Source organism: Saimiri boliviensis, chromosome 3, assembly GCF_048565385.1.
Source record: "Saimiri boliviensis isolate mSaiBol1 chromosome 3, mSaiBol1.pri, whole genome shotgun sequence".
Lineage (NCBI taxonomy): Eukaryota > Metazoa > Chordata > Mammalia > Primates > Cebidae > Saimiri > Saimiri boliviensis.
The window spans coordinates 15220481-15235761 of record NC_133451.1 but is presented as its reverse complement, the minus strand read 5'-3'; the positions used below and the strand labels follow the sequence as shown (position 1 = coordinate 15235761).

Below are 15281 nucleotides of genomic sequence, written 5' to 3'. Positions count from 1 at the left end.
CCATCTTCCATAACTTGGTATCATCACATATGCTCTCTCCTTTGCTTAGTCTGTTCTTAAGACAGTGTCCAGTATAGATGCCATTCACATACAAATGTCAGCAAATTCTCTCTTCCTAGGCAGGCCTGATATTAAATGAGAGCTTTACCTCTTATTAATCAGTAAAAATTAATAGAATATGATGGAGAGGCATTTCTGGAGAATCTATTCTGCCTAAGTGTATGACTTAGCCCCTCTTCCCAAGACAAAACCAGACATTCAAATCCATCAGGTTCTCCCATTAATTCAACAGCTATGGAATGGATTTGGGGAGTTCTCAGAGTCCTCTCACAAGGCACAAGGAATAACGAACACTTTGGAATGTCAACTAATTCCCTAGAGTATCCAGGCCTTTTTTCAAAAATGTTCTTTGGCAGGGTGCAGTGGCTCACACCTGTAATCTCAACATTCTGGGAAGCCAAGGCAGGAAGATCACTTAAACACAGGAGTTTAAGACCAGCCTGGGCAATGTAGGGAGTTCCATCTCTACAAAACATAAAAAATTAGCCTGGTATGATGATGCATGCCTGTGTTCCCAGCTACTCAGGAGGCTGAGGTGGGAAAATGACTGGAGCATGGGAGATCGAGGCTGCAGTAAGCTATGATCAAGCCACTGCACTCCGGCTTTGATGACAGATAGAGACCTTGTCTCAAAAAACAAAAGAAAATTTCTTGTTCAAAAGATTATCTTTTTAAAAATCAAGCATCTTCCTTCTCCCCACCACACCCACCTCTCTGTCTCTCTCTTCTGTCCTTCTGCCCTCACTCCCAGTTTTTTTTTGTTAAAAGAAAGTATTAAAAGAAAAACTAAGGCACAATACAAATCTTAAAGAGTTTATCTGAACAAACAACAGTTCATGAGTTGGGAAGCACCAAACCGAAAGAGGTTTGGAGCTCCATTAAAGCGGCACAAAGGACTGAGTGAATGCAGAAATAAAGGAAATATCTGCCCAGCACCTGGAGATGTCGAGATGAGGCGAACACTTAAGGCCAAGAATTTGAGACTAGCCTGCACAACATAGCAAGACCTCCCCATTCTGTCTCCGTGTCAGCCTCCTTTTCTACAAAACATTAAAAATTAGCCAAGTATGGTGAGACAGCCTTTAATCCTAGCAACTTGGGAGCTCAGGTAGGAGGATCATCTGAGCCCAAGAGGTTGAGGCTCCATTGAGCTACACTCACACCACTGCATTCCAACCTGAGCAACAGAGTGAGACCCTGTCTCTTAAAATTAAAAATAAAATATTTGATTGATTAGGAATATTTAATTCCCTTATTTGGTTCGTCCAACTAGAAAGTCTCTAGTTACAGAAGTTAGTTGGCTGCTTCTGATTGTGTGTAAGTTTTGTTTTCCTCTTATATAAGCGTTTACATATAATGACCCAAGTTAAGTTTTGCTCATGTTTGCAATTTAAGCAAGGTCAAGATTATTTTCTAGGCCTAACTCACTTTGACTGCTGAGGGATTTTTCAGGTCTAGTCTCCATTTTAGTTTGTTTTAACAACTGCCCCTTTTTGGTTATCCTCTCAGCAAGCTGGGAGTGTGATTAAATGGTATAGCATCACTCTTGGTTATCACCATTTGAGGGAGTTGACATAGTCACTGGACAGAGTCATGGAGACATTATCATCGTCCATAGTTGCACTGGGAGGAAGGGTGGTGGTGTCACAGTTATCAGCACCTCTGTAGCCATCAGTGGTTAGGAAGTTGAGCTCCTCAAGTTGTCTGATCCTGATGGCAATCATTTGACATGTGAATAGCTGTTGGAAAGCATTTAAAACCTCTGACAGGAAACCATGCACTAGGGAGATAATACAATGACTCTAAAGAGAATAATCACCAAAGACCAAAAAAAAAAAAAAAAAAAAAAAACCTCCCAGAGCAGATATTCTCAGGAGCCAAGATTTAATCATCTAAACAAATTAGAAGATGTAGCTTTACCTATGTGATGAAAACCCTGTATCTGTTATTTAAGATCTTTTAGATTTGGGGCAATTCCTGATCTATTAACATAGAAGCTACATTTTTCACCACTAACAGCACATGTACCACCCTAGTGAATGGTTAGGGTATACAGAACTATTTTGTATTTTGCAAACTAATCAAGCAAGGTTGGAGAGACCTCATTTGTAAAGCCAAGACAAAAGTGGCAACGTCATTGAAGCTTTTTTCTAAAGTCCTGGGAACATTTATAATAGCCTTTTCTAATTCAGAAACATCAATGGAAGGAATCAATGCTCTGACAAATGAGTGAAACCTAGAACTGCATGTAGTGAGAAGGTTAGCACTGCATGAATTTCTCTTATGAGAAGATATTTTATGGACAAGTGAGCCAAGATTAATGATTTCATTGCAGAGAGAGTTTTTTTTGTTTTTGTTTTTGTTTTTTTTTTTTTTGCCTCTGACCATTTTTGAACCACTTTAATCCAAATGTTCATTTAATTTGGGGGCAATTCTTGCACAAATGAATAAAGTCCCATTCCTTTTGTGAGTAATGCTAAAATTTTAGGTACTCATTTCTATTCCCCTCAGTTTCCTTAAGAAGTAGGGGGTAAGCAGATTTCCAATTATTGACTTTAGATAATAAGAAGAGTTTGCTCTTGGATATAGATTTGAGAAGTAGCTAGTAAAGAAAATCTATTTGGATTATAGTATTAATAATGGGTATAGGCAGAGGATGATTTTGTGTGCTTACATTGGGAAAGGCTAATCCAAACAGTTTCAACACATAATTGAGGAGTAATAAATTCTAGAGAGAAATAAGTGTGATTACTAAAAGTATAGACAGGGAATTCTCTTTCATTTGAGGATAGATAGGGAATATAGTTGGATAAGACTAGTTAGGCTTGGGAGATATGTCCATATATCTCCAGACTGTTTTATTGGCTAGATGCAACTGTGAAAATATATCAGGTTCTTCATATACTGTATGGATGCAAATCCAACATTGTGACCGACTAGTTATAGATGCTATTTTTTATACAATATCTACCAAGGGGTCTTTGCAATAAATGTTAGTAAAGCCTAATAAAGCTATTGATAAAGATACATCATTTTAATCATAGTGCTAGTAAACTTGTATCATAGATGCAAAGGACTATTCATTTTGTCATTATTTATAATAGCAGAAGACTAAAAACAATCCAAATATCTACTAATAGGGGAATCTATAAACTACGACATGTCCCCACAATGCTGTATATTCAGCTTTAAAGAAGAAAAATAAGAAAAAGTCTCATTTACTAATATGGAGTGATCTCCAAGAGAAATTGTTAGGTGCAAAAATCAAGGTGCAAACCAAGTTAAGTTGTATGCCACTTTTATATATATGCATATATATAAATATATATATGTATATGCAATTCTTCCAATATTTCTTTTTGCAAATATTAGCATACGTATTTTTACAAATGTAAGCATATATATTAATCCAAGTTAATACATAATCAATGTTTATATTAAATATAAGCATATGTATCTATCCTTATACTTGCAGAAAGAAATGCTGGAAGAATAAACCAGAAACCAAAGTAGGCAACTGAGGCAAACAGAGTTTGACATACAAGGCCTAAAGTAAGAGTACCCTGATGTATTAGTTCGTTTTCATGCTGCTGATAAAGACATACTCAAGATTGGGCAATTTACAAAAGAAAAAGGTTTAAATGATCTTACAGTTCCACATGGCTGGGGAGGCCTCACAATCATGGAAGAAGGCAAGGAAGAGCAAGTCACATCTTATGTGGATGGTGGCAGGCAAAAAAAAAGAGCTTGTGCAGAGAAACTCGTTTTATAAAACCAGCAGATTTTGTAAGATCCACTCACTATCATGAGAACAGCATGGGAAAGACCCTTCCCCATGATTCAGTTATCTCCCACTGGGTCCCTTCTACACCATGTGGGAATTATGGGACTTACAAGGTGGGATTTGGATGGGGACACAGAGCCAAACCATATCACCTAGGTATAACTATATAATGTTGCCTATAACTATATAATGTTGACTTTGGAATTATGTGTTACACATATTCAAAAAGTGATATTAAATTTTAAAAAGGAATAAGCCCATCTCATGTAGACATTCATAGGAGATATTTTACAAAAGCAAATCTGCAGGGAGAAGTCAAACCAAGGTCTCACCATGGTTTATGGCCCTTAGTGCCCTCTTAACCCTCTGGATGGTCTGCCAAGGATGGGCATGAAATGGGAGTAGAGAACAGCAGCAGGGAAAAGACAAGGATTGGAGAGAGAAGGGGAGACAATGTCAAGAAGAGTGTGGCCAAGAGAAAGTGACAAGAGAACAGGAAGTGAAAAGCAGCACCAACAAGGCACTGCTTCTCCAGACCACCACCTGGCTGCCAAGTCTTCTCCCTCAATCTTGTCAGAGATCTCTGTTATTAGCTAATATTGGCTTTTTAAATAAGTTAGAAATACATTTTTCTAAAAGCCCCAGTTATTTAGGGGGGCTTCTCTATTAGCACTTTTGTTTGTGTGGCAGGGTGCTATTTTAAGACACAAAGCTGTGCAATTTTGTCTCCACATGTTCATCCTTTCCCTCCCTGCTCCTCTATCTCCTCTCTGAGCAGGTAGGCACCTATGTGTTCACAGCCTCAGGGAGCAAACGTGGAGTGTACAAAATGAAATCCCTTCTATCTAACATTCACTGCTCCTCTCATCTCCTGCCCTAGGGAAGTGGGGAGGAAGAGGAAGAAAGCAGCCACCGGGGTCCTGAGCACCGTTCCTGCAGGGAGGGGAAGAATCGTGCCAGGCATGGCCAAGTGACTGCCACACTCTATGCAGAGGGCATCATAAACAGCCTTGCACGCATCTGTGCTCCAAGCAAGTGAGCTTGAAGGAAAACAGAGAAAGACCCATTGGATTTGAAAAAGTTATGCAGTCAGGGACCTGTGGAGCCCCACCCATTCCTTGCAAGGGACAAAATCAGGAACTGGTGGACACAATGTCAGAGAGACAGAGTGCTGGGAAACCTTTTCTTTTCTCAATAGCCTGCCATAATGTAGAGTTCAAAATTAATATTAAAGTGGTTTACAGATAATTTTAATGTAGTGTTTACTGCACATTTTAATTTTTCGGATGACATTTATGTCCAATATCTCTGACTCATTCTCAACCTAATTGGACATGCTTTGTCCTCAAGGGGTATAGAGGCCTGGTGCAGGAAAACAAAAATAGGGCATCTCCAGCTTCCCCCAGACTCTCTCAAACCCATGCTGTCCCCCACAGTGTCCTACTCACATGGGATGCCAGTGCTGGAACCCAGAGACAGCAGCACAGCCAAGGAATCAAGAAACAGCAAGGCAAGCAGAGGCAGAGGCTTGGAGAACCTGTCAGAGAAAGATACAGATTATGACCTCTCAGTTTACCTTTATTTCATTCCTATGCTCAGAACTAAATTCCACAGAGCTCAAACGAATACACTTGACTCAAGAATAGACACAAAATTGTCCTGCACTTTGTTTTGAAGGCAAAACAAACAAAAAGATCAGACTGGGGTCAGGGTACAAGGGGATGCTAGCTAAAAATATAGAGGGATTTGAAGAGAATGCCCTTTTTTCAATGTTCTGAAGATTTAGCAGCTGATTTTGGCTGCTACATAAGCAGATGAGTCTTCTTTAAGATAAATCACAGGCCTGGAACCTATCCAACGTCATAAAATAGACTCGCCCTTTGGAGCTGTGTAGACTGGCAGGGGAAACAATTACATTAGGATAAGAAGAGTGTATTTCACATGTTCAACTGAAATCATAAGATTGTTATAGATCCTACCAAAAAAAAAAATTAGGGCAATCTACCAGTCTCTGCTTATCTAGACTAACTGGTTCTTCACTTTGCCCATCTAGTACACAGTATTGCAACAAGGATTAACTTACCTGCGGGACCAGGAGCTCCCTAAGGGCTGGAGCCATGTTTCTTCGTGGTTTAACTTCTATTTCTCATTGCAGTGCTTGGTGCTAGTAAGTGCCCCACAAACATGCAGTGAAGACACCAGGGGATGTTTAGATAAGCCTTCAGTGGATGAAGAGAGGAAGGATGTGTGCATTGGTCATTGCCCTGTTATTCATGAGGCAACCGAAGTTTTGCTGTAATTTGTTGAGTCGCAGGACAAATGGTAGGAGCAGGGAATGATCAGGGTCACCATAGAGTGTTTTGTTTCATCTGACCTGTGAGTGGTGGATCCAGCAGATGGGGTAAGACCCAGCTCACAGCTGGAGAGTAAGAGTATCAAAGCTTCCCTGATGTGGCCAACACATGGTAGCAGGACTTTCTCAAAAGCAGTACTATTCAAGGGTCATGGCAAGTGATAGCACCCTGGGGTTAAGGGCAGTTGAGATCCCTTTGACTAAGATGTGATAAGCAAGTGATAGCAGCTCTGGAGAAAGTTCTGGGCCCAGGAAGAAATCAGAGGCTTAATCAGGAACCAAAAGTAAAAGCCCAAATGCCTGGGGCCAGATTGAGGATGGTTCTGTCTTGGGCACATGGCTGCAGAGGAATCATTAAATACGGAGATTCAGGCAGCAGTGCTAAATTCTACCCCCAGAAAGGACTGAGATCTTAATGCTTTTCTTGGGCACCCTGTTCCAACTCTCCTGTACATGCATCCTCTCCTCTCCAGCCCATCAGCACCTAACCATGCTTAAGTTTTTCCCATATTAAAAGAAAATGAACCAGACAATTGATAAGCAAATTTTCCTTCTTACAGCCCAGTGTTGTCCTTATATCCACATCTTCGCTTCCTTCTTGTTCCTCTTCTGTATACCCAGCTGCATATCTTCGTTCATGAGGTTGCCTTCAGTGATGACAGGATGATGTTATTGTTGCAAAATCCACACATTTCAGCATGCAGTCTCTTTGCAGCATCCAGCATTGTTGACCACTTCCTCTTTCTTGACTTGATTTCCACAGAATGCCATCTTGTGGGTTTCTCCCCACGTTCTACTGCTCCTTCCTAGATTCCTTCTCCTAGTTTTCTGGGGTGCCCTTCTCTCATGCTATGCACCATCTAGTGAGATGTCATCCAATCTCTTGCCCCCATACCAAGATGCAAATACTTACAAATTTACATTTCATCCTAGACTTCTGTCCAAATCACCATACCTACATACATGTACCTATGTTTTGGACTTCTCCCCTTGGCTCTTCCATGGACAAAAGAATGCCGTTTAGATTCTGAGGTAGTTTTGGTCTTAAGAACCAAAATGAAACTGACAAGGGCCAAAATGATAACACAGCAAAATGTGTTACAGATGAAAACCTGACTTGAGAATTACAGATCATTGGTAATTTTTAAAGTTGCAAAAACTGTCTCATAAAACTATTTAGCTGGTTACAAAATAAAATATAAAATACAACTGAAAATAGCAAAAACAGAAAATGGTAAAAAAAATTACTGCTACAAATTAATGAAAAATCAAAAAGAGTAGATGTACAATATTTGACATGGTAAAAATAGTAGAGCAAAACAACATTTACTATGAAAAAGTTGTATCTGTAAAAATTTGATAAAGATGACAAAGAAGTTGATAAATCAAGTATTCACTGTAAAATGTACACAAGAAAGATTCTGTCCTGATGGAAACAGTGCTAGTAAAATAAAAATGCAAGTGGGAACAAATGGGAAAAGATTAAATTTGCCATATGGAAATTAGGTCAAGAAATTAAACTGGCTTAATGAAGTTAACCCTGGAATAGATCTTGGCCACAAAATTCACCCGTGTTGATAATATCTTGATATAAATGTTTATATTCAAGAACAAAAAAGCAGCAGGCTCAAAACATACAAGAGCTCAAAATGATGATGTCAAGATGTCCTGCACTTCCTATGGGTACTTCAAATCCCACAATTTCCACACTGGACTCACCTTCCATTCCCTAATTATACCTAAACTGCTTCTCTTGCATTTCCCATCTCTGAGAATAGCACCATCATCCCCAAGTCAAAATTCTGTACATTTCCCTGAAATTTCCTCTCCTTCCTTACGTGCTTTTTCCCCACCTATACTTTTTATCACCTCCTGCCTTTTCTGGCTCCAAACTGTCTCTCAATGTATTCTCTCCACCCCATTTCCACTGTAACTCCTGCTGTTGAGGCTATTAACACTTCTGAGCTACAGCCTCTTCACTGGTCATACTGATTCTCTCAACTCCTTCAAACCATTCCACATGCCAGCAAGGAAAGAGATCTTCCTAAAACGCAAAGCTAATCATCCACTCTTCACAGTTTCCCTCTGCCCTGTGCCTGGCTTGCAAGTCCCCTTGCAATATTTACATCTCCAGTCTAACCCCACCATCACAGCTATATTACACCTCCCTCTGTGCCTTGGACTTCCCATCCTCTCCCTGGCTTAAAGGCACATGGTTCTCCTTCTACCTCAAATCCTGTTGCTTTCAACTAAACCCTATAACCCTGTACTAATGAATTCTTACTTATCCTTTAAGAATTACGTTGCAACTGTCTATTTCCTAGCCTGTCTCTACCACCACATTATAAAGTTCTTAGGACAATGTCATGACTTGATTATATTCTTAATACCAGGAACAGTTACACTCACGATTACTGACATGTAATAGGACCTCTCCATACATTTGCTGAACTAATGAATGGAGCTTATTTAATCTTCACAACAATCCTGCATAGCAGGTATTACTATTGTTATTTAGAGAAGCTCAAAGAAGTTAAGTAATTTGCCCTAGTCCCCACAGCAAGTAAGGAGCAGTTTGGATTTAACCTGTATCAGTTTATAAGGTGCATGTTATTTCTATTTTACCATGCTCTGCCTTTCAACTGGATGCAACTAAAATACCGATATGGGAACATAGTTCCTACAAATATGGGATCGATAGCTGACAGGGTGAGTAATGTATTAAAAAATAGTTACAACGCAGTGTGGTGTGCAGTTGTAGATGCATGAACCATGGGTGTACATTGAAAAGAATGGCCATGGGGGAATGGGAGGTTAAAAATACTATGAGGGGGAATATTAGAGCTGGGGCTTAAAGGATGTGGAAGAGCTTGATTGGCAAAGTTGGGAAGAGAGTCCTGGGTAGATGTAGAAAATAAGTTGTTTTCTTATACATCAGTTACTGCATCAGAATAAGCTTAGGAAATTAATATTCCTTCTGAGTGTAGTATAGATGACAAAGCGGCTAATGCCAATATTTTGAAACTCTAAAATGATTAAATGTACAAGAGTATAAATCATCAGCAAGAATGATTTCTCAGAAGCATCGAGCATTATACTGAAAGTATCTTTCTTGGATGCCACCAGAGACCTCGGGCAAGCCATTATGAACGTATTTCTTCATGTCTTGTGCTCATCAATGTATTCTACTGGGTTCCAAGTGCTAATTAAAATTGCACACTGACTGCCAAAGAAAAAGCAAAAGCGCTTACATTAAAATAATGTGTCTAAACTAAATGGCTCAAAACAGAGTCTGATTCCAAGTTGACATACAGTTCTCACCCTACTCCATAACTACTGGGGGATTAGGCTGAGACTCAGACACAAATTTGAATACATAATGTCTTCTTCCTATTTATAATTACTCACAATAATCTAGAACTTTAAAGTTTACGACAGACCACTTCCAAGTCATCAACATCCCATTTCACTCTTTCAATGACTGAAATGATTTGATTTGAGGTTTTGAGGCTAAATATGATATTTCATATGTGAAGAATACATTGCCTATCATTAAAGTGTATCTGTGAGTTGTTGCAATGTTAACCCTTAATGCATGATCTATTGTCTTACAGCCAAACAAAACAAAATTAAAAAAAAAAAAAAAGTTTGTTCTTACAAATGTGCTGAAATCACTTTAAAGGAAAAAATGATGGTAAAATGTCTTAACCAGATACTGGACTTGGACATTGAGAGTAAGACTTAATACATAGTAAATGTTCAATAAACACAGATTATTGTTCTAATTGTTCTTGTAAAAATTTTGGGTAGAAATGCAAGCAGATCACAGTATACATCAGCTAAAAAATAAAAAATAAACTGAATTATTCTTCAACATGTGGAGATGGCCAAGAGGAAGTGTTGGCGACCTATTAATGCCCTAATTCCTCATTTCACTTCCAGGCCATTCTTGCACACTCTCAAGTCAAAATGCCCTACCCCACCCCCATTTATGGCCTACTATTTAGCCTTGGAAACAGAAACTCGATCTTGAAGTTCTACTCAAACACCAAGCATCTTCCTAACTCTCTCACTCTGCCCATACCGTAGTGCCCACCTGTCAGGCCCTTCAGTTATCTGTTTTCCATCTGGCAAACATATCTTTCCACATCCATCCAAATGCCATTTCCTTCTAAACTGTCCTGGTCATCTCAAAGAAGAATTAACTTCTCCTTTTAACTACCATGGTACTTCCTTCAGTCTTCCATTGTGGTATTTACTGTACAGCAACGTAATTACTCGTGGCTGGGAAATTCAACTTATTTACCCTTGTTACTCAAAGGCTTTGTACCGGTACCTGGCACATAGAATCCACTCAACAAATGTATGCTAAATAAGAAATACTAAAGATTGCTGATTGAAGGTAAGCAATTTAAAATAAACATTATAATTTACAAGAGGGTATTTGAGCTCACCAGAGGAAAATATTACAAATGAATGTCAAGTCCACATTTAATGCTAGCCTCAAATAACCCGAGGTACTTAAAAATGATGTAACTCTAGAGCTGAAAGGAGACTTCAAGACAATCTAGCCCACCCTCTGCTACATGAATTCAGTAACGATGACCCAGAGCACATCCATGTTCCACAACTAGTAAGTGGCAGGCCTGCTGATTCCAAGTTTATAGCTTTCTCCATTATATTCTGCTACTTTCTATATGACGAACTTTTATAGCCTACTGTCATCATTCAAGATTCCTTTTTATGGTCTAGTCCCAAACAATTATTTCACCCACTTTGGCACACAGGCGAAGAACATTGTTTTGAGAAAACTATCCATTAGCTAAAAACAAATACTCGCATGGGTGAATCCACTTGTGTGTTTATATACGTCCCTGAAGGATTAACAGTTGCTGCCTTTCTAAAAGATTTAGCTTAAAAAAACAAAAACAAACAAAAAAGAACCACGCACATACTCAGAAGAAAACTCTTTGCTGATAAGCTATTTTTAAAAAATACTCCTAACAGAAAGAAAATTATTTGCTTTCAAGGAAGAAGCCAGTTATACTGTCCATAAAACACCAGTGAAGAAGGCTAATCACACAAATTAGGCATTCTCTATGGAACACTATTTAAATTTTAGAAAAAAAATGACAGATTTCGAGTGGACATCGCATTGCTAAAGTCAATGGAACCAAGTGATTTTTGGACTTTTAATTACTTAATACAAGAATTATTGTGTTGGTTGCATTAAGATAAAGTAGAAACTGTGTATTTATACAGCTAGTAAAAATAAAATCAAATTACATGAAACTGAGTATTGCTCAGAAAAAGAATAGCCAACCATGTCGGATAATAAATATCAGAACTATAATAGTAAAATCAAATATTTAAAAATGGGTTGCAGCAATAGAAACGACTTTTTATTTATATTAAGACAATTGTGTTATTACATTACTAAGTAGATGGATGAAAAGTCGGAGTGTAACTCAAAAGATGACAAATAATAACCAGCATCTGATTTAATCTCAGTTTTCTTTGTAATCTAATATTTATGTGTAAATTATACATGCCAAATTTGTAACCCCAGTGTATATCTGTCAAGAGTGGGCATATGCTTAGGAGAATGTGAATTAACGTTAGTATCAGCTTAGGCAAAGTGTAATTAGAAGGATAAAACTGTCATAAAAAAATAACACTTGCTAAAGCCATAATATGTTTTCTTTCTATTGCTGTTTCAAAATAACCACATTCTCCTATTCTCCTCCATGAAACTGTACACCTAAGTTATAGTATTTATTAAGCATCCACATGGAAGACAAACAGGTAAATTTGGTTCATTATTAGAAATTGATACTAAACTGGAAAATATTGGAAACAAGAGAAGCATTTTTCACATAAATGTAGGCTTAGAACTGAAAAGGGAATAGAATAGATGCATATAAAAGAGCAATTTGAAAACCTAAGGCCTTGAAATCAGATTAAACTAATTTCTAAAACCTGGAAAGCAGAAACCCTGAGAAGAAGATTTTTGAGAATCTGAAAGTTTATCATGCATTTGCAATAAATTTTGGTATGAAGGCAAAAGAAAGAGATAAATACTTAGGCTTGCCTCAGAGATAACAAACAATAAATAGATCCTTGTAAGAGACTGCTTTCACCTTTTAATATCTCTGAAACAAGAAGAACAAAGAAATGGAAAAACTGTTAGAATGGAAACACTGATTAATGAACAGAATGAAAGCCAATTACAACAGCAGGATCACAGTCCAAAAGAACTTAAAGGGCATAGATGTGAAGAGAAAAATTACTCAGTTACTTTAATCCATCATAGTTCAACTAGAATACCAGAAAAAAGTAAAAATTATCCTAAATATCACATAAAATCTTCCAATTACCAACCACTATTTGATGTGTGGCCAAAAGAAGCAATAAATAACTTGCCACTGAAAAATAACAAAAAGAATAGTAATCTTTTTAAAAAAAAAAAAACCTCTGCAAGGCAAAATTCAAAAGGACTAGCAACATGAGCTGGGTGGTAAATAAAATCTCTCCTGCTTCCTGAATTCCAAAATGAAAGCCTTTGCTAGCTAGAATTATAAAGAAGGATTTTTGACAGTTATCAACACATTTACTGGAAGGTCCGAATTTATTCTGCAAAAGGATTCTTGTTAATTAACCGACTAAATGACTAATATGGTTTGAAACAACATCTATTTATTTTCATCATGATAATGAGAAACACTGTTCTTTTTTCCTCAAAGTGATAAACCTGCAATGGAAAGCCTGCTGAGTCATTACCAGGGTCCTTTCATTGTTATTTTGGAATTTTCCAGAAATTTAAAGTCCAGCACAAAATAAATTTTATATTTGATAATGAATAAAAGGCCATATAAGTCAATAAGCCATGAAATTATATAGGTACACACACTTATATGACATAAACAGAACCTACGTTTAGGTCTTTAGAACAGAATATCCTTTATACAACACCCCTTTTAGCAAAGTATTGTTTTCAAGAAATTCTATTTACAATGTTTCTGTCATATATTCTCATGTCAAAGAAATGCTTGTAAAAATGATTTTGCTCATGACAGTTTTAGTTAAGGTGCAACAGATACATTGGAGTCAATGGCACATTACTTAATTTGTATTACATCCTCCAGAAATAAAGTGAGCTGATGTCCTTTAGAAATTCATGGAATAAAGCCCAAAGAGGATAAAACATAATGAACATCAGTCAAAAAATGATTGCCAAAGATAGAAAATATTATTTCTGAAACCCAGAAACTCCATAAACTCACATAAATTTAGTTCAAAGGCTTATTCTGGGCTCAGCGGTATATTTTATTTCTTTAGAACAGTTGCAAAGCTGTTTAGAACTTTCAAAAACATCAATTCTTCTTTTTGACGACAAAATGGTGAATGAATTAAATTCAGAACTGCAGTTTGTGAAGCACATGGCATTTAGGATTCACAAAATAGAAGTCATGTACTGCTAAAAATAAAGTTTCAACTGAGAAATACAGATTTAATTAAAACTGTGCTCTAGTCAGTGTTTGAATCCATACTACGAAAATCAACTCTACAATGATTACTGAGTAATCGTCTCAAATATAACTTCAGGTGCGGTTTAATGTTACCTTAGAGCAGAGTTCTTAGACTTACGTGGGCATGGGTACAATATTGAAAATTTGTTCAAAATGTAGAAACCCTAAGGCCTGGTGTGAGAAACAGTCTTAGAGCTATGGAAGGTCACTGAGAAACCATCACTTCTCCTCATGCCAAGGAATGAAGGACTAATGCATAGAATACAAAGGTACATAAAAACTTACATGTCTTTGATATTTTATCAACAGAATTACAGTATTTGAACTCTGTGCATTCAAACCTTAGACTCAATTACAAAGTGACTCCAAGCATTCATTTTTTTCTACAAATGTGGATAGCACCAAGCCTGTCTACTATTTTAAACTCAGAAGTCCAAGAATCTACAAAGGCAGTTGGGTGGAGTTTAGCCCAGGATTTTGGAGCTAGAAGAGAGGATCAGTCATTGAGTCCACTACTCTACAGGTCAGAAAATGAAGCAAAGAGGGGTCATCTGTGCTCCTTTGGTCAAAGACTTCAGTTGACGGGCCAAACAGAATCCAGGTCTTCCCATGACTCGGGATTATTTCAAGTTAACGAATATGTAATGTTTTCTTTACTCAGGAAAGGCGTATGGAACTAATTTCAAAAATACTTTAAGGACAATACACTAGAAGTGTTATCAAGAGATAAATTGCTTTGTAGTTAAAACGTGAAAACTGCAGTCTAAATGAAAGGAAGGGAGAATAAAAGGACAATCAATTTTTTTCCAGCTCTCATTATACAAGAGATGTTGCCCCCATTTACCAATAAAAGACACTGAGGGCCACAGTGGCCTTCTGCAACCCTCTTTCCAGGGTCATGTTGCTGAAATATATGGAAAAAACAGTATCTTTCCCAAGGCTTATAACTGTTGGCCCTTGTACTACTGTTCTATAGCTGGTAGGAGGGAATACAGATATACAAACTAAAAACCATCACTTATTTTAAAACTCTTATTTCATGAAATAACAGACCATAATGATTTGGTGTGGACATTAAGCAAAAGGAGTTTATACGCCTCATTAAGATAATTTTCTGGAATTCTGAATCTATAGTTTATACATAATGGGTTCAGTATATTTTCTTTAGCCACAATTGTTATATCTTTAATTACTGAAATATGAATTTATGCAATTTATTTTTGAAAGTTGTGTATGCTACTCCCCCAATTTTATTCTTTAAAAAATATTTCGTTTTGCAATTTTCAAAATACAGTAGCCTCACAGTGCGTATAGCAATCATAAGACTTTGTCAATGTCTGATTTCTGCACTCACATTCAATATTCATCACTCTCATCTACTGAAACTGTTCCCCACTAGTGGAGTATATTTTTCTTACTAGTGCAATGACATGTTACAGCACACCATCTATTGTTTGTGAAATCAATACTTAAATTGATTCAGGAAAAGTGTATGAAACTAATTTCAAACATCTTTAAGGGACAATACACTAGAATTGCCCCTAAAGTCAGTTAT

The 15281-nt window shown here is 37.3% G+C and overlaps 1 long non-coding RNA gene across 2 annotated transcripts in view; it reads right to left on the bottom strand.

Annotated features, from left to right (window-relative positions):
* The window catches only part of LOC141583977 (uncharacterized), a 33239-nt gene extending 17962 nt beyond the window's left edge, over positions 1 to 15277 (bottom strand). Inside the window, exons 1-2 of one of the 2 annotated variants that reach the window (XR_012516812.1) lie at positions 5928 to 15277; positions 5293 to 5381 (exon numbers count right to left, since the gene is read on the bottom strand). This is a non-coding gene — a long non-coding RNA (uncharacterized LOC141583977). Of the gene's footprint in view, positions 1 to 5292 lie in introns of both variants that reach the window. The other variant, XR_012516811.1, reaches the window with a different exon arrangement.
* Positions 15278 to 15281: the final 4 nt, after the last annotated feature.